This window comes from Oryctolagus cuniculus, chromosome 8 (genome assembly GCF_051225735.1).
Source record: "Oryctolagus cuniculus isolate XC-2025 breed Fujian yellow rabbit chromosome 8, ASM5122573v1, whole genome shotgun sequence".
Classification (NCBI taxonomy): Eukaryota; Metazoa; Chordata; class Mammalia; order Lagomorpha; family Leporidae; genus Oryctolagus; species Oryctolagus cuniculus.
Window position 1 is genome coordinate 55995736 of NC_142874.1, and position 19218 is coordinate 56014953.

The 19218-nt window shown below is 37.7% G+C and overlaps 1 protein-coding gene and 1 long non-coding RNA gene across 2 annotated transcripts in view; one reads left to right on the top strand and one right to left on the bottom strand.

Annotated features, from left to right (window-relative positions):
* Positions 1-2926: 2926 nt before the first annotated feature.
* LOC149125026 (uncharacterized) lies at positions 2927-14844 on the bottom strand. Its single transcript, XR_016212550.1, has 3 exons — positions 14741-14844; positions 11827-12052; positions 2927-3162 (listed from the first exon to the last, which is right to left on the bottom strand). It is a non-coding gene; the product is annotated as an uncharacterized LOC149125026 (long non-coding RNA).
* Positions 14845-15519: 675 nt separating this feature from the next.
* The window catches only part of SLC7A11 (solute carrier family 7 member 11), a 105532-nt gene continuing 101833 nt past the window's right edge, over positions 15520-19218 (top strand). Inside the window, exon 1 of the mRNA XM_089302476.1 lies at positions 15520-15659. The gene's annotated coding sequence lies outside the window, so the exon portion shown is untranslated. The remainder of the gene's footprint in view (positions 15660-19218) is intronic.

Sequence of the window (19218 nt, forward strand, 5' to 3'; positions counted from 1 at the left end):
TCAAAAAGACCTCTCTCTGAGTATCTGAATAAAATATTCCTCATCACACTGAATTTTGCTGTTGCTTTTTTTCTTTGCATTTTTAAATTTGTAATTTAAATTGTGATTACATATAGACAATTATGCAGGTGTGTGTTGTCTATTTGAAAGGCATATAAATTATTCCTATATTTGAGACAGTTTAACAGGAACAGTATTATGTCCCTATTAGTAGTAAATTGTCTTGCCTTATAATGACATAAGCGGGGGTCACATATTTACAATAGGGAGCAATGTTAAACTACTAATACTTCAACTGCAATTTAGGAAACCGATGCATACTAAATGAATCCTTTATGACTAGCCTACAAAGTTAAGGTCAGCTGCTTTTTTGTTGTCATGGAAAAAGTACAAAAGAAAATGCTAGAATTAACACAGGAAGAGAAATTAGTATGCAGTGTATGTGCAGGGTGTGTAATAATAACTAAATTACCTATGATATAGTGTTGTTGTGACAGGCAAATAAGGTAGATTACATGAAAACACTTTGAAAAAGCACAAGTTTCTATAGCTAAGCTTAATTACATTGTGTTTTACAATTTTATTTCTCTCAATTTAAATATAAATACTGACCCAATAATCTGTGCATGGCAGGGATACTTATTAAAAAAATTCACAAACACTTAAGAGGGTTTTCTAAAAATTTCTTGGGAGCCTTATGTCTCTAATTATTCCCATTGAGTCAATATAGTTTTCTAAAAATAGCTTCCTGTGGAGCAATGCAGGTTTTAGCAAATAGTAATATGAAGAGTCTTTTTCAATGAGGGGACAAACACAAAGAAAAATAAAGAAATAAAAGCATATTCCTGGCTTGAATAAACACAGTGTAGTAACAGGCAAGATAGGGGTGAGATTTGGGCTAACAGTAAAGCTGGTTCAGATGCCTCCACCCTGTGCTGAAATACCTGCTTCCATGGAGCACCTCCTGCTAATGTGCATCCTGGGAGACAGTGGTGATGGCTCAGCGGTTTAGTTCCTACCACTCACATAGGAAATCTGTATTGAATCCCTGGCTCCTGGCCTGGGTGCCGGTTGGGGGCTGTTGTGTACATTTAGGAAGTGAACCAGCAGACACAAGCTCTCTCTTTGTCTCTCTGTTCCGAGCTCTCTGTCATTGTGCCTTTGTCTCTCAAATAAATGAATAAATAAATAAAATGATGGTTATAATAATGATGACAACTGTATTTTCTAGAAATTGCTATTCAAACTTTTTCCCCAAAATATTAAATATAATAGTTATATTCATGACATAAATAATATACATTCAAATATGAGTGGAAGTATATGTAATTTAACATAGATGTGTATATATATATATATGATTTTTAAAAACAGAATTATGGAAGAGTAGACTTTTATTTTTCTATTTAAGCTGTGATATCCAAGTGATAACAATATAATACAAATGAAGCATTTTGTTTATTGGGTTATCAAAATTGTGAAGAAATAATGCCATTGCTTAAAAAATTGTGATCATACACAATTTTTTAAGCCATAAAAAAACTAACACCCAAAGTTACTCTGACAGATGGAGATGAAGGGTACATATCAAACCAAAAAAACAGGCATAAAAGCATCTGATTTTTCATTCTAGCAAGACTCAGGCCATATTTCAGTTTATGTCTTTTCTAATTGATTCAACAGATCTGACATTGAACAGCACACGACAGAACCAGTTTAATGAAGTGTGACCTGTCTTAAGGTCACCAAGTAACTTTAAAAAACTTGCAAATACGTCCCCTAAGTTTATAGCCTCAAAATTTGACAATATTACTTGCAAATATATTAAACTATCCTGTTGCTATGCAACTTTAAGTCTTATAAAAAAGGGATGTTTGTAATAAACAGCAATATTGGAGGCAAAATCAAGGAATATTCATAATAATCAATACTGTATTACAGTACAGCAACGATTTTTGCATTTCATTAATGAAGCAAAAATTCCTTTACTGTAAATTGAGGATGTGTATCATTTCCTTTCTAATGGAAACAATAATGAAAGATCAATATCCTGAAAAGAAGTACGGTAGGGTCAAGTGGAGGTTTACTTCTTATATTCCAAGACTTGAATCTCTGTTCTGACGTTCTCTTTGAAGGATGTTTTCCTTCAACACATCTTAAAGAAATCATCAAGCTCATGTCAAGCAAAAAAACTGAATGATGAGATAAATCAGGACAAATCCAGAGAGCTGCTGTGCTGACAGTCATACCGACTTGCTCATTTTACTGTGAAAACGGAGTTGCTATTTGTATGTTGCTAGCAAATTCCTTAGCAAACAGTTTCTGCATCTGTTTTAACGTTAGAAGGGAGGGGCAAACAATAATTTGATTTCCACTCTCCCTGATAGTTTCTCTCCTATTGCAAAGAGCCATTAGAAGAGTGTTTCAAAGCTCATATTTGTGACAGACCCCAGAGAAGCAGCTACCAGTTCTACACCACACACAGCTGTCAGGCATCAGAACTGAGGGGCATCTAAGCAGAATAAATAGCCAGCATTGCCTCAAATAAATTATTTGTATTAGTCATGATTCATCCCGGGCATCTTCAACGTTGGACATCTCTCTGAATATATTTTCCTTTACCTTGAAATTCATTTTATATTTTTCTCTTTTTAAGAATTTTTATCGATATAAAAAGATTTCAGTGTTTCACGGGTACAATTCTAAGATAACCGTGCTTTCCTCCCACGCTCTCTCCCTCCCGTTTTTCACAGTTATTGATGAGCAGAGTTGATGTGGACTGACACCACTGAAAAGAAATTCCTTTAATGAGAATAGTGCTAATGTCCATGATTAGAAAACGGGTGTAATTTACCAAGGTGACACATTTGCGTTTATTTTTAAAGAATATTTCTTTATTTGAAAAGTAGATGGTAGAGAGAGAGAGAGAGAGAGAGAGAGAGAGTCATAGAGAGATCTTCTGTCTGCTGGTTCACTCCCCAGATGCTTACAGCAGCAGGTTTGGGCCAGGCAGATAGGATGGAGCTTTGACTGGAGCTAACAGTGCATCTGGGTCTCCCACTTGAGGAACAGGGACCCAAGTACTTGAGGCCATCATTTGCTTCCCTGCCAGGTGCATCAGCAGAAGCCAGATCGAAAGTAGTGGAGCTGAGACAATTGTACCTGTGGGAACACACACACTGATACAGTATGCAGGTCTCCCAGACGGTGGCTTAACCCACTGTGCCGGGACACCTGCCTCTTGTGTTTACTTTTTGATATGTCTCCCCATTCATTTAGCATTTCTAAGTTGAGAGTAAAATATTGAGATCCAGAAACAAATGTGAAAAGGAAAATATGGCAAGGATATTTACATACTAATAGTGGAACAAAACATCTAAAATACCACCATTCTTACTCTTGATGTAATTGTCTTGATGCAGGAATTCTTAAATGCTTAAAAATTTTAATAAATAAATATAATAAACTGAGATTTCAGATAAGGTTGTTGCTCTCCAACCACCCAATAGGAGAAATAATTGATGTGTTTCTAAACACACTTTTCCTTTTTTTTTTTTTTAGATTTATTTTATATATTTTAAAGACAGAATTACAGAGAGAGGTAGAAATAGAGAGAGAAGTCTTCCATCCTCTGGTTCACTCCCCAGATGGCTGCAATGGCCAGAGCTGCGCTGATCCAAAACCAGGAGCCAGGAGCTTCCTCCGGGTCTCCTACGAGGAGCCCAAGGAGTTGGGCCATCCTCCACTGCTTTTCCAGGCCATAACAGAGAGCTGGATCAGAAAAGGAGCAGCCAGGATTAGAACTGGTGCCCATGTGGGATGTGGTGCTTCAGGCCAGGCATTTAACCCGCTGCGCCACAGAGCCGGCCCCATTCTAAACACACTTTTCAATGCAAAGAAAAAATGAAAAATATTAGGAAGTCAAGAATTATATAAGCATAGGTAGAATGAAGTTTGAAAAGCAATGGAATAAACACAAGGAAGCTTCCAAATACAGATAGATCTTCAAATAAACAAGTGGACACATAAAATGCAATATGCTTTCATGGAAGATGTTTCAGAAGAAGAAATAGGTTTTGTTGGCACTCAGTGGTCAGTCTGAAGCAAGACTTAGCTTGTCAGAGTGAGGATGAAATGGAGGTCAGTAAGAATTGAGACTAAGGGAGTAAAACTTCATGTGAGGAGAACTAGAATTTAAAAATATGTGTATTCCCTCTCTCTTAAGCATATGATTCCAAGTTCATAAAGTCCATAATAAATGTAGAATTGTGGATGACAGCGTAACTTTGGAAGCTGTTATTTACAGGTTCTCTCTATCTGTAAAATGTGGATAGTAACTTAACTTACCAAATGATTAGCACTTTTTAAATTCTTATTGTGTACCAGGAACCAAGCACCTTACACATATAAGCTTGTTAAACATCAATATAATGAACTGGGCTAAGTTCTAATGCTCTTGTTATGAGGATAAAGTAGGCAAATGAATGCCAAGCATTCAAGTGAACATAGCAGGCACTCTGAAACACTAGCAATTAGGATGATCTTAATGAGATGCCTTTAAATGAAAATGAACATAACTTCATCAAGATCTAGTTACAGCGTTGTTGGTAGTGATGTCACGAATGTCGAGAAAGTCAATGAGCAGTTACAGCTGAAGTTATTTTAGTTCAAACCTCACTTTGACATCTGAAGATCAGAATAAATCACCTCGTAAATGCTGCAGTGCTTCGTATTTGTAGGCCAACTCTGTTATTCATTTTCTTTCTGCAGGTGTCTCACTGATACTCATTTATTCACTGACATGCCCTGAGAATGGGTTTCTCAAGAGATACTTCTGTGTTTGGCCACGTAGTTCTGCTAAAATAAGTTTAATATAACAAGATCCATTGAGTGTAGCAACATTTCGGCTTCTAGCTAATCCCTTAAGAATTTCCACCCTCTATCCACAGTAATTTTACTCACTGTGCCAAGGGTTAGCAAAAATCTCACCCTTCTTAAGAGAGCTTTGCAGAAACTTTGGGCCCAAGGTTCTCCAACATGTTTGAGCAGGTACTGATCCTAAAGGAGTGGAAGTTAATGACTTCAGCTAAAGTTGAAACTTGTCTTAACATTTCCTTCGTCTGTAATACAGAGCAATTAGAGAGAAGCAAGACTTGTATACTGTCTCTGCTGTGCCATTCTTTAAGTGGTGCTTATGTCCATTGCAACTGAAGAAAACGACAAAGTATCAATGCACCCTGTATGATGAGAAATGGAATCATATTTTTATTAGCACCAGCCACACATATATTTCAATTACTAATTTTTCTCTAGGGACTGAAAGAAAGAATATGGGTTTAGATTTCAAGGCTCTTTGAAAATGATAGCAGATTCTCCACAGTTGAAGAGGCCATTCAAAAACTGTTGAGAGATACATCTCCAAGCCACTCAAGTCACTTCTTTTGGGATTTAATAACCAGTCTGTCTGTCAGTTTTCTTAAACTCCCTGAGACTCTGTTCCTTCATGGGTAAAATAGGTACTGTAGTGTATACCTCACAAGTTATCATGAGCATTAAGTGGGACAATGAGTGATTAGCAGAGTAAAACATCAAGAGCAAGAGATGGATATTATAAGGGGAGGAACATTTTATCAAATTCCCACTTGTTTTTTAAGTCATATTTGGTTTTCCTCTGTAAAAATATAGAGGTAAAGTATATGAGCCAGGGATATATAAAAATAGTCAGAACAGAGGCCTCATGGATGACCTTCTCTGACAATGGAGAATAGAAGAGAGAAGCACACCCTTCAAGGATTGTGGAAGAGATTTCTAATGAACAATGGGCCCCGTCTGCATCAACTAAGTAAAGTGAATGCAACAATTTAAGCAAGGTCACAATATCCTGTATCTCTTTGGCACTGTTCTAGGCAAAGAGTGTGGCTGGAATAATGAAAAAGAAGCAAAATATCCTGATTGCTTAGAGTTTATATATGAGTTGAAAAGGCAGCTAAGATAAATAAGTAATTTATGACATATAGTTGAAAAGGAATGAGTACTTTAAAGAAAAATCAAGCAAAGAGCAGTTGTCAGGACTGTATGGGAAAAAGGACTGTTTTACTCAGAGTGGTCAGGGAAGACCTCATTGCTCATGACTTGAAATCAGTAAGGAGTAGCAGATTGCTGGGACTAAATGTTCCAAACATTTAGAGAAAAGAACAAGTGCAAGTGTGAATGCCTTAAGGCAGGCAGGAAGGTGGCAATACCCAAGAGAAGCCTGACTCACAACATAAGGGTTAACTGGGAGGAGGAAGAGGAACAAACATTAGAAAATGATTGAGGGAACTCCTAGTTCATTGGAACAGCTTCTGTTTCCACGTGGCTTCAGCTGGTAAACCAGAAGAGACACCTGACAAGACTTAACATTTTAGATCCAGAGTCACTGTGCTTCTCTGTTGCCAGTTCTCAGTGATCTGTGAAGAAGACTGGGAAAATGATTTGTTTAAAATCCTAAAATGAAAAATCGAAGAGTAAATAATAAGAAGGGTGTATTCATTCATTTTTTGCTGCTACAAGAAGATATTTGAGACTGACCAATTATGAAGAACAGAGATTAACTTGTTACAGTATGGAAGCTGGGATTTCTGTGGCCTATTGGTTCAAATCAATGACAGACTTCTTGCTAAGTCATTCCATGGTGGAAGATGGAAAGGCAAGAAAGCACATACACAAGATGTTGATAAAAGACCATAGCCTCAAGCTCTTTTATAATGTCATTAATCTATCAATTAGGCCCTAATGACCTAATGTCTGTCATTATGTCTTACCTGCCAACACTGTTGTATTGGGGATTAAGTTTCTAATACAAGCTTTATGGGGGCAGGCACATTTAAGCTAAATAATTTTTCTGCAAGGCCTCAAAATTAACATCCTGTGACATGAAAGATATATGAATCCCAAGTTGAGAGTCACAAAGTCTTAATTCATTCTAGCACCAAGTCAAAAGTCCAAAGTCTCATCTGACATATGTATGAGTGAACTTTGAGGAGTGATTTATCTGAGGCAAGTTTCCTCTGACTTGACTATGAAATCAAACAAGTTATATAATTCCAAAATACAATGGTAGGACAGGCATAGAATATATAGTCCCATTCCAAAAGGGAGAAATGGGCAAAAAAAGAGGGGTAATTTGTCTTAGGTAAGTCTGAAACCCAAAAGAGAAACATTAAATCTGAAAGCTCCAGAATAATCTATCTTGACTCAACATCCTAAAGTTTCAGAATAATCTTTCTTGACTCTATATCCTGTTTTCTGGTCATAGCTAGGAGGAAGGGGTTGTGCCTCAAGGTCTCAGGCAGTCAGGCCCCTTTGGCTTCACTGGGTACTGACTATGCTGCAGCTCTCATTGGTTGGAATCTTGTGCCCGTATGCTAGAACTGCATGTGGGGAGCACTACTCTTCGGGACTTTTGGAGGCAGCCCTGCTCCCATGGATCAACTAGAGCAGTGATTTATTTCTTACAGCTTTGGAGGCTGAGACATCCAAGATTTAAGAGCTACATCTGAAGATGTCCTTGATATGTCACAACGTGGTGGAAGAAAGAAGAGCAAAAGAGAACTTACCTAGTATAGAGTAAGTCATAGAACTCATAGCCTTAAGCTCTTTTTTTTTTTATCTATATTAATGTATTCATGAGGGATTAAGTTCTGAGACACACATTTCTACAGATCTATTCAAGTCATAAATAACAATCTGTTTATTCCAAGTTTTACTATTTACTAAATCCTGTATAGATTTAGCATTACATAATCTCATTTAACCCTCACTACTAATTTAAGTACATCATTATCTTTATTTTATAGAAAAGGAAATGAATTTACGGAGTGCGAGTAACTTGTCTAAGTTATCACGATTAGTAGGTCACATTGACATCTGATTCTAGAGTCCAAACTCTAATATGTCTCCCTCATTGAACATTGAATTAGAGTTTGGAATTTAATTTTTGTAAATTGTGTATTTATAGTTTTTCTTTAAATTTGGTTCTTTCTACAATGCAACCTAATTACTAATTTTTAACATAGCACATCACCTATTGTACTAATGATTGTGAATACATAAAAATATCTTCCCATGTTCAGCTATTATACATTGTAGTAGTAATTAAGGATTAATGACAGTTTTCTATAAATCATCTCAAATCTTACTTAACCTAACAAATGATTGTTTATTTAAAATTGATTCATAAATATTCATGGGTACTTCAAAATGTTTGTAGAAGATTAAATTAAAAAGTGAATTTATTTGGGTGCCAAAGTTTTGAAATCCTGCATAGGAGAAGTCTTCAAAAAGTTTACGGGGAAGTGTACCATGGAAAACCTGTCTGAATTTCAATTATCCTTTAATTCCATTTTCCCATAATTTTTGAATAATGCTTATGTGCTCTGTACTTCTCAATGCTTTTTTAAAGAGTCACTATATATTTATTTCTTCCTAAATTTTGACTCATGGTGTTTGTTATCCTAATGAAGTTTCTCAAAAAAAAAAAAAAAGCAGATTTTGAGAAATGGGTTATGATAAAAAGGCATTCACCTTAAATCTAAATCTCTTCCTCATCACTGAAATTCCTTATGCTCAGGTTCCAGTAACATGGATAAATTGAAAATGCAGTGGTTATTTTCAAAACACTAGCTTTTTCTCCCAATATCCCTGAAGAATCAGTGTAGTTTTAAGCTGTAGTGGAATATGAACATAATGATGAATCATGCCTTTAAGCAAACAGAAGACATATCTCACTTTGCATTTCGTTTAGAGAGATGCACCTTAGCCTGCTCATGCTGGTAGGCTGAATAATATCCCACATTTGTCTATATCCTAATACCTTAAGCTTATGAATGTGTTATCTTTTTCACATGCTCCTCAATTTACCATAGAGTTAAGTCCCAATAAATCCATAGTTGATAGAAAAATGTCATGTTGAAATTCTTTTTAATACACTGGACCTACTAACCTGCATAGTTCAGCAACACAGTTGAACACTGTTGAAGTAATAGCTTCATGATCACATGGCTGACTGGGAGCAAAAACTCACTGCCCCTTCTCAACATCATGAGAAAGTATTGTATGACATATCATTAGCCTCAGAAAAGATCAAAATTCAAAATTTGAAATACAGTTTCTACTGAATCTATATCACTTTGACACCATTTTAAAGTTGAAAAATCAAAAATGGAACAATCGTTAGTTGGGTGCATCTGTATTTGAGATAGGGAGATTATTGCTGATTTATTGGGTGGGCTCAGTGTGATCATAAGGAGTCTTTGGAAAGGGAGGCCAGGGATGAGAGAGAGAAGAATAGAGCCATGCTTCTGTTGTCTCTTCTTGGGACAATAATCAAAACTACTTTACCGACTAGATGTTAGGCACTGTGCTGAGTAATCTATGTCCATTATGTAATGTGTTCCTCAGAGCTTTATGCAAATTTGTTAGCCCCGTTGTACAGATAACTAAAAAACCCAAACTAAGTGAAAGTATTTGGTTAGCACAAAGTGGTGGAGAGAGGTATCTATAGAACCCTGGCTCCGCAGAGTGAGAAAGGGCAAAGAACTCAAAAGAAAGATTCAGTCAGGGGAGGACTTCTAGTGCCAGCCAAAGAGAGTATGTGGAGAAACTGAAGTAGAGACTTCACATGAACTGGATTGGTGTGTTCCGTGGGTTTCGGAAAGTAATAACAGGCTATGCGTGTGTGTAAGCAGGATTAGCTCAGAAGCTGAGCATGGTGGAAATGGTGACAAAACTTTCTAATCTTAGCTCCTCGCTGAGTGAAGCTGATAATTCACTGCCTATTCTCAACAGTACCAGGCTTGAGGACTTTAGAGGAATGAACATTGGGGTGACAGTAAATCCATGAATAGCAAGAGGAATGTTGTGGAGTCAAGAAGAAAGCTCTATGCTACAAAGAGAATGATGCTGCCAGTTTTTAGCAAGAGTCAACAACTTATTAGAAAGTCTACTGAATTGTGTAATTACTCTAAAAACACATGAAATTGAAGCTACTCTCTCAAAGTAAGCAAAGTGTGCTTTGAATGCTTTCATGCCAAAACAAATAAATCAAAACAAACAAATCAGGAAAAAAAAACCTTCCTACACAAACCACCAATTGATTTTCATTAACAATACTCCTTTGAGGTTTAGGTTTGTACCAGTCATTCACATTTAGCATGAATGTCTCCAATAAGTTCTTTTTTTAAGTTATTATAAGTAAGATAGAACTTTTTTGTGGAAGAAAGGATTATTTTATGTTATGGATGGGGTAATTTAGTGAAAATTAGATTAAATGGGGGAAGTTGAATAGACCAAAACCAGAACAAAATTATTCATCTGAAAATGGGGAAAAGGATGATCAAATGCTAACTTTTCCAGAATTTGCTAATTTCCTACGTGTGCCATTGACAAATGCTTTCTTTAGAAGACTTCACATACCACAGATTGCTTTCATGCTTTTAAACAACAAAAACGTTTTATTATGTCAAAATGGTAAAAATGGTGGCTCCAATTTCTATTTCTTGTATTTAAAAATGTGTCATACAAAGATGAACTATTATAATTGGGTGCTATCCTCATGACACTCTGTCTTAGATCATTTGAACTGTTATATAACAAAATAGCATAGATTCTATGGTTTATAAGAAGCAGAAAATTTTTTCTCCCAGTTCTGGAGGCTATGAACGCCAAGACAAAGGTAAAGGTAGCGTTGGTGTCTGGTGAGGGTCTATTTCCTGGTTCATAGATGCCACCTTCTTGCTGTATTCTCACATTGTGGAAAGGACGAGGTATTTCTCTGGGGCCTCTTTGATAGGACACTAATAATATTCAGGAGACCTCTGCTTCCCAATGGCCACACCTCCTGATACCATCACACTGGTGATTAAGATTTCACTAAGAATTGTAGGAGACACAAACATTCAGACTGTAGTAACCTCACAGTTAAAATGATGAAAATAACACAACAAATTGCCTATTTTAAAATAATAAATTCCTCGGCCGGCGCCGTGGCTCAATAGGCTAATCCTCCACCTAGCGGCGCCAGCACACCGGGTTCTAGTCCCGGTCGGGGTGCCGGATTCTGTCCCGGTTGCCCCTCTTCCAGGCCAGCTCTCTGCTATGGCCAGGGAGTGCAGTGGAGGATGGCCCAGGTGCTTGGGCCCTGCACCCCATGGGAGACCAGGAAAAAGCACCTGGCTCCTGGCTCCTGCCATCGGATCAGCGCGGTGCGCCGGCTGCAGCGGCGGCCATTGGAGGGTGAACCAACGGCAAAGGAAGACCTTTCTCTCTGTCTCTCTCTCTCACTGTCCACTCTGCCTGTCAAAAAAAAAAAAATATTAAAAAAATATTAAATAATAAATTCCTTTACTTTTTCCCTTTCTTACCCCCTCCCTCATCCTCTTCATTTCCTTTCTCCCTGTTTTCTTCCTTCTTCTTTCTTTGTTTTTCTTAAAATGCAATCCAATGTGGATGCAGCTTGCTAGGAAAAGCTATGTAACACTAATAGCTATAAGAACCTTATTTCATTGGCATGATTAACACCAAGATTTCAAAGCTATAGCTTGCTCAGCCTACTACCATTATTATCAAGAAATCCAAGCCACAAAAATGTGGCCAAACAATTATCTATGACAAACATGCTGAATATTGCAGTGAAAATGACAGCGTCTGACTGGACATGAGCGGAAAGAAATTTGGCCCTCTTTGTCAAATTAAAAACTCACTTCTAAACCCAGAGGTTTGCAAAATGTAAGTTTTTATCAATTATGTTATATTAGAATGTGCAGTCTCCAAGTAAAGCATAATTACCTGCTATATCACAAAATTTTGGCCATCCTTTCTTTGAATCATCTTTACTTATCATCTTCCCTATCCTTCTCAGCCTTCTCATGAACAACTGTCAAGTCTCTTCTTTAATTTCTTTTTCAAAAGGTATTATTTCATATTCATTGACACTTTTCCAGCATATGATATATGTCGTTGGGTAGCTCCAGGCTGACTTTCTTTTTTTGGTTATTCCACAAGCTCTTGATCACTGTAGGATTGGATAGGATAGACTGCGAGGTTTCAGTTTGCTCATTTACTTGGCAGATTGATCAATTCATAGTTTTAGCAGAAAGCAGAGCAAATGTATACCATTGGTGTACTTTGTCATTTCCAAGGCTACTTTAGGAGTTCTGATCATTAACAATCACATTCTTCCCTACTTTTTCTTTTCAGTCCCAGTATCCAACACACCTACAATCTACCTGACTTTTAGTGGCCATAACTACACCTGCATTTCTGAGGTCTCTGTTATTGCTTGCCTATTAACCAAAGTCTTGACATCCTTTTTCCTTTGTCCTCATATTGTACTATACCATATACTGGATTTTTTTATTACTATTTCAGAAACTGATGGGTACACATTCACCTGTATACATACAAACTGAATAAAAATTGGGTTATGCTAATTAGTGGAGAGAATTCTATTCTACCAGTTTCAATAAAGTATGATTACTGTGTGATACCAGTCAGAACTTTTAAGCAATTTATTATGGTATATTTTATCTTTCATTACTATGTCTTGTAGATTTTATTCTCTTTGCTTTATTTTTTTTCAATTATTATTTCAAAACTGTAATAAAGAGTAGAAGAGAACCTGTTAGTTTAAGAACTGGGAAAGAATTTCTCTTAGTTGAAATGATAGGGTTTTTTTACATACAGAAATTTATTAAAGCTAATATTTTCCAAATTCAGTTTAGCATAAAACTTGTATCATCATCTACGATATTATTTACGGACTTTTTTTCATATTACAAATCAGACATAAGTGGTTTGTAAAATCAATTTACTAGTCTATGCCATCATTTACATAAATAAAAATAATTGAAATGGAAGAGATAGCATACACAAAAAAGATACATTATGTTTCATGGATATTTTCTTTCTGCTGTGTGTGTGTGTGTGTATGTGTGTATGTGTATGTGTTTGGGATAAATGGACTGAGATGTTAAAACATGAATTTTTATTCTTGAAAAAAACCTTTTAATTTTTTCCAATTTTTAAATGAATGAAACCTAAAAACTCATTAGGTGGTGACATGAATATATTTTTTAAAGTAAATAACATTCCTTTAGTGTTTATTAACACTTTGGAAAACATATAGGTTATAGACATAATTAATTGAACCATCAAATAATGGATAATGATACATTTCTTAAGGTAAACACCATGGTGTACTACTTATTTTGTGGAATGTCTTCTAGTACAGAAATAGACTGACTAGTAGTGATGGAAGCAGACAAGTTGCTCTGAATGACAAAGAAGAATTTGGAGTTTCTCTAGGCAGTCGGAGAATGAAAGAGAAGGTAGAAGTAAGGAAGGCAAGATAGATTAGAAATTTAGGAAAAGGTGTTACATGCAGAAGGAGGGTGACTAGGCAAAAGTCTCCTGTACTAAGAATGACTAAGAGACTATAAAAACAGAGACTATGGTTTGGACGTGGTTTGCCCCCAAAGGTTAACATAACGAAAGACTAGTTCTTGGTATGGCTGTGCTGATGTGGCTGAAACTTTGAGGATGGCTAGTGGTTAGTGGGAAATAATTACATCACAAAGACACCACCCTTGTGGAGGGATTATCAGTGGTCTCACCTGAGTGGGTTGGTTCCTCTGAGAGCATGTAGTTACAGAAGAATGAGGCAAGCTCCTCTTCCCTCTCTTGTTTCCTTGTTCACACAATGTCCCTTCTGCATCCAACTGTCTTAGTCTCTACCATATTACATTGCAGCCAGGCTGGCACCAGGCTGTGTGGACCTTCCAGCAACCAGAATCATGAGCCAAATAAACTCCTTCCAGAGTTACCCAGCTTCAAGGATTTTGTTATAGCAACATGCAATGGACTAAGACAGCAGATAGGTCTGGCCTTTAATTTTGAGTTGTTCCTGAGTTGCTCAGAGTTGTGACCTCCGCTTCTCCAACTTCCATTTCCCCCCAAACATCACAATAGTTTTCTGAGTACACATAAATATGAGAATAAGGCATTGAGAGATTGCCATTTGGATGTGCGTTTAAAGGTTGGAGGCAGTGTCAACTGGGTGAAGAGGTGAGGAAAATTAAAGCATAAGCAAGAGGCAAAGGCAAGGTACTGATATACAAGGCAGCAAAAGTGAAGATTCCAAGCCCACAGTGAGAGCAGAAATCTAAGTGCAAGAAGTGAAGTTTGTCAGCTTTACCTAAAATATCTGGAGCACATTTAGGAAATAGGGGCTATCATCTGCACTACAATACAATCTACATTTATGAACTGAATCCAGAAGATAGCCCACAGCATCAGCTTAAAACTGTGCATTTATGAGTACTGATAGGCAAGGAAGACAAGTAGGAAGTCAGGGAGAAAGAAAATGGGGAGAAGAGAAAGATGGGGCAGTGAGATGAAAAGGTGTCAACATTCTCCTTTTATGGAGAATATGGGATTTCTGCTGGTGACTTCTCACCTCTTCCTTTCCATCTTATCTTTACCACCCCCTTGATTCCTTCTCTCTTTCCTGCCTTTTCACTCTCATTTTCTTCCTATCCATGAAAGAGAGTAGATGGAGGTAGGAGTCAAAAGTAAGAATTTAAGGAAAAGGTAACTTTCAACCAGCAGTGGCTGCCTTCTCTTTGGCTTGCGTTACAAAGGGAAATAACTGTGTGATGGCTCATGTGAGTCTCATATTTTAAACGGAGTGAAGTATGTTTACCGAAATGTGGAAGCCAAATGCGAGGTCCTCAGTGAAGAGCTGATCAGGGCATGGGAGGGAAGACAGAAGGAGGGAGGAAGTAGTATCAGTTTTCAGAGAAAAGCAATAATTGGCAACAGCTGCAGGATGAAGAGCACTGGGTGAAGCCTGGCACTGTTCTTGGGCTTGCTCAGGGCCACCAACCCTAACATTCAGATTTCCTTCTTAGAACTTATTTAAATTGTAATCATTTTTTTTAGTTGCTTCTTCCCTACTAGACTGTAAGCTTCAAGAAGGCAGAGACTATAGAGTGCTTAATCATTGCCAGACCCATAACACACATTCATTATTATTTTGCTAAGCCACTTAATGATATTCCTTTATACATTCTCACTTCTTATAATGCCTGCCACATTGTAAATACTCATATGTATTTGCTGAAGAAAGAAGTTGTCAGATGCACAAGGGAGAAGCATCAACTGAAGTGGGCAATGGATTGGCCTGGCTTTTCCAAAGCATCTGTTCTCATTGAAGGTTTGTTAGGTAGATATGGCTTTATCATTTATATGCCTACAAAAGATGTTCATGTGGAAGGAGAATTTACTTAGCAAAATTAATTCAAATATTAACTATCATAAAGATGTTTGAAGCATAATCCTATTCTCACAAAGCAACTTTGAGATAGGACTAATCAGGGAGATAGGATTAAGTCCATGACCTGGAGGCCACACCCCCTTATCCCTGTGAGATCTCACTTGTTTCCACCCACCTGTCAATCAGACTGTAACCACTCCCCTTTTGGAAGTGAGAGGCTGGAGTGTACTAGGCCTGCCCCAGATCTTCCCCCTGTTCTCTCTCCGCTACCTGCTTCCATTTTGCTCGCGCTCTCCTGCCCATTCGCCTCTCAGTTGAAGTCTGTCCTGCTCTCTGGAAAAGGCTGGTATGGAACACCCCGTCTACCCTTCTAGCCCGCTTTCCCTTAATAAAGCCCTCAAGTTCCTGCGTATTTCTCTCACTTTCCAATCCCGAACTTTACCATGCTGCCTGTCTCATTGGGGCCAGTGCTTAGAATTCTTACCTACGTGAACATCAAGAACTGAAATGTTAAATTTGGGGACAAGCTAACGCATAACATAAATGGTAACCATGAAGGGATTAGGAATCTGTCTAAAAATGGCAACATGGTAAAGGGCTTTCAAACAGTTTCCCGTGGCTTCCAAGTTCTGAAAATCTGTCTGTCTTCCAGCCTGTCTTCTCTCCGCTTTCATGGCTTCCCTCGGAAACACACTTTCGCAAACATGTGGTTTCATCTCTCACTCAGGAAAGGGGCCTGAGCAAATGCGTGAGGTTTTTGCCTCAGGCGGTTTTTCGGTTTTCTCTCAGTGTTTGCAGTTTGGGAAGAAAGTGTAAAAATGCAAGGGTTGATGTATTTTGTGTTTCTAACATTGCTGGTTTTTGAAATACAAAATGTTAGCGTTAATGGAGTTATGGAAAAAAGGCAGGAAAAAGAGGGGCCTGTTCGTTAGAGTTTGTTGAAATATAGAAGTTTCCAAATTGCTTGTGATGGGTTTCTAAGGATAAGGTAAAATTTTAAAGTTTCACCGATGGGTTTAACTTTACCTCACAATTGCCTGCCCTTGCCTCAGGTCTTTTGATTTTCAAATCAGGCATGCTTTCAGCTGTTAACTTCTGATAGGCTACCTGGTCCTGTTGCCTAGCAATTGATAGCATCAGGAATGTGGGACTCTAAACATGCTGCCTCCGCCCCAAGATGGCAGTCTCTGTGATAAACACGTGTTTGCCAAAATGGTGAACGCCGCTGGGGACTTCTGCCCTTACTGGAAGATGGGAACAGATTCCACCCCAAGATAGCAGCTAGCAGCTCCTATGGCTGGCCACGTGCTGCATGCCTGATTAAGGAAGTGACATTTTATTATGGACATTTAAAATTTAGCCTTATGCTAAAATTTATCGTTTTGGCTTTATGCTGGTTTTCCCTTTGGTCTTCTGGGACAGCATTTTCCCAGCCCAGGCAGCTTTCCCGTTTGCAGTCTTTATTTGAGTATGCTATGTTATGGCTGTGTGCTGGAAGTGGAATTCTTGGATTCCCAATCGTTATTATTCTAGATTGTTATGTTTTGGGTATGCACTGGATTCTGGAATTCTTGAATTCCCATTTTTTTCTTTATTATTTTAGTTCCTTTTCTTGGCTATGTGTGGGAATTGTGGTACCCCTAGGGTTTAGTACACCAGGAGTGTCATGGCTCTCTGGGATGGTATGTTTCAGACTAAGCGGTGTTTTCTTTTTATTTTGGTATGGTATTTTGGCTTTACAATGATTTAAAAGTGTGTAGTCCACTGTGGTTAACATGTTTGTGAAAAAATGTATATTCTAGTTCTGTCTGCCATGAGGGTACATTAGCTCGAGAGTAGAGTTGTTGAGGAGAGTAGATGAGGAACTCTGGCATAATGTAGTGTGATTTGTAATGAAATGTGGATTATACACTTCAGGGATGGATGGCATAAACTTGATCTGGATGAGGTGGTACTGGTATCTACAAATTAGTTTACACACACATTGCTTCAATGCTATTTGTGTCAGACTAGGTCTGGAAATAGGGTGTCATACTAACAGAAAGCTTAGACTTCACTCATCTTGCTCTTATGTGACAGACAGCAGTTGGTGAACTTGAACTGTCACTGAGATTTCTGCCTATGCCTTCCTCTCTATACTCTATATAGATAAGCCCTATTTGATGTTTTTCAAAATATTTATTTGTTTTAAAGGCAGAGTTACAGAGAGGCAGGGAAGAGAGAGAGAGAGAGAGAGAGAGGTCTTTCATCTGCTGCTTCACAACCCAGATAGCCACAACGGCCAGAACTGCGCTGAATCTAAAACCAGGAGCTTCTTCCAGGTTTCTCTTGTGGGTGCAGGGGCCCAGGCATTTGGGCCATTTTTTACTGTTTTCCCAGGCTATAGCAGAGAGCTGGATCAGAAGTGGAGCAGCTGGGACTCGAACCAGCTCCCATATGGGATGTCAGCTCTGCAGGCGGCCACTACGCCGAAGTGCCAGCCCCATCTTTATTTGATTTTCACAAGCAGTGCTGGTCTTCCAGTTTATGTTGTTTATTGACAGATGTCAATAGGTAGCTATGTAGCTAATAAGGTCACTTTTTCATGTCCTTTGCCTATTGAGTTTTCTCTTCTGTGAATAATCTGAGCAAATGCTCTACACTTTACATCTCGAATGGTTTGCTTTTCTTATATATTTGCACATATATCTTTTTACATCTGGGCTTTATGACACTCTAACATGCAAAACAAATGATGTCTCAGATACAGCTGATTGCTATGTTTATAGTGACTTTAAACATATGAAAAAGTTTTTAGTTTAATATAACAAACTTATAAATAGTTTCCTTTGTACTTTTTTTCATGGCATTTTTCAAATTCTATTTAGGGACTAACCTGTGCCAGGTAATAGAAAATGGGTTTGTAGCAACCAACACAGGCAATAGTGTCCCTACTTATATCTCAGTAGTGATAATCATTGCTTGAAGAAAAGTAAAGCAATGTACTAGTGTAGAGAATGATACACAGTAAGTATATGGAGTAGAATTTTGAATCTCATGAGAAGAGATAAAGTTTTTGATTAGATGACATGAGAGTAGAGAACTGGTTAAGTAATGGAGCAAGCCATGTAAATATCTGTCTTGTTTATATTTTTTTTCACTACTCAGATGATGCAAAATTTGCTCCTATAGATTCTTGGAAAATATTTTGTTAAAATTTGCATTTAATATTAATCCTTTAATCTGTCCCAAATATTTTTTGTTTATAGTGTGAGGTAAAGATCTAATTTCAACTGTTCTGTATGGGTAGATAGCTGTTCTGACACCATGTGTTACATTGGTCATTCTATCTCCACTGTTTTGTAAGACTGCCTGTCATGTATCATTGGTGCCCTATATGAGGGTACTTCCAAAAATTTGTGCTAAAGTAGAATAATAAAAGTTTATTTTGATGCACAAATTTTTGAAATCCATGCATAGTTTTTCTCTCTCTTTCTTTCTTTCTTTCTTTCTTTCTTTCTCTCTCTCTTTTCTCTCTCTCTCCTTTCTCTCTCTCTTCTATCTTTCTTTCTTTCTTTCTTTCTTTCTTTCTTTCTTTCTTTCTTTCTTTCTCTCTCTCTCTCTCTCTCTCCTTTCTCTCTCTCTCCTTTCTCTCTCTCTCCTTTCTTTCTTTCTTTCTTTCTTTCTTTCTTTCTTTCTTTCTTTCTTTCTTTCTTTCTTTCTTTCTTTCTTTCTTTCTTTCTTTTCCTTCCTTCCTTCCTTCCTTCCTTCCTTCCTTCCTTCCTTCCTTCCTTCCTTCCTTCCTTCCTTCCTTCCTTTCTATCTTTCAATTTGACAGATAGAGTTAGACAGTGAGAGAGAGAGACAGAGAGAAAGGTCTTCCTTCCATTGGTTCACCCCAGAAATGGCCGTTACGGCTGGAGCTA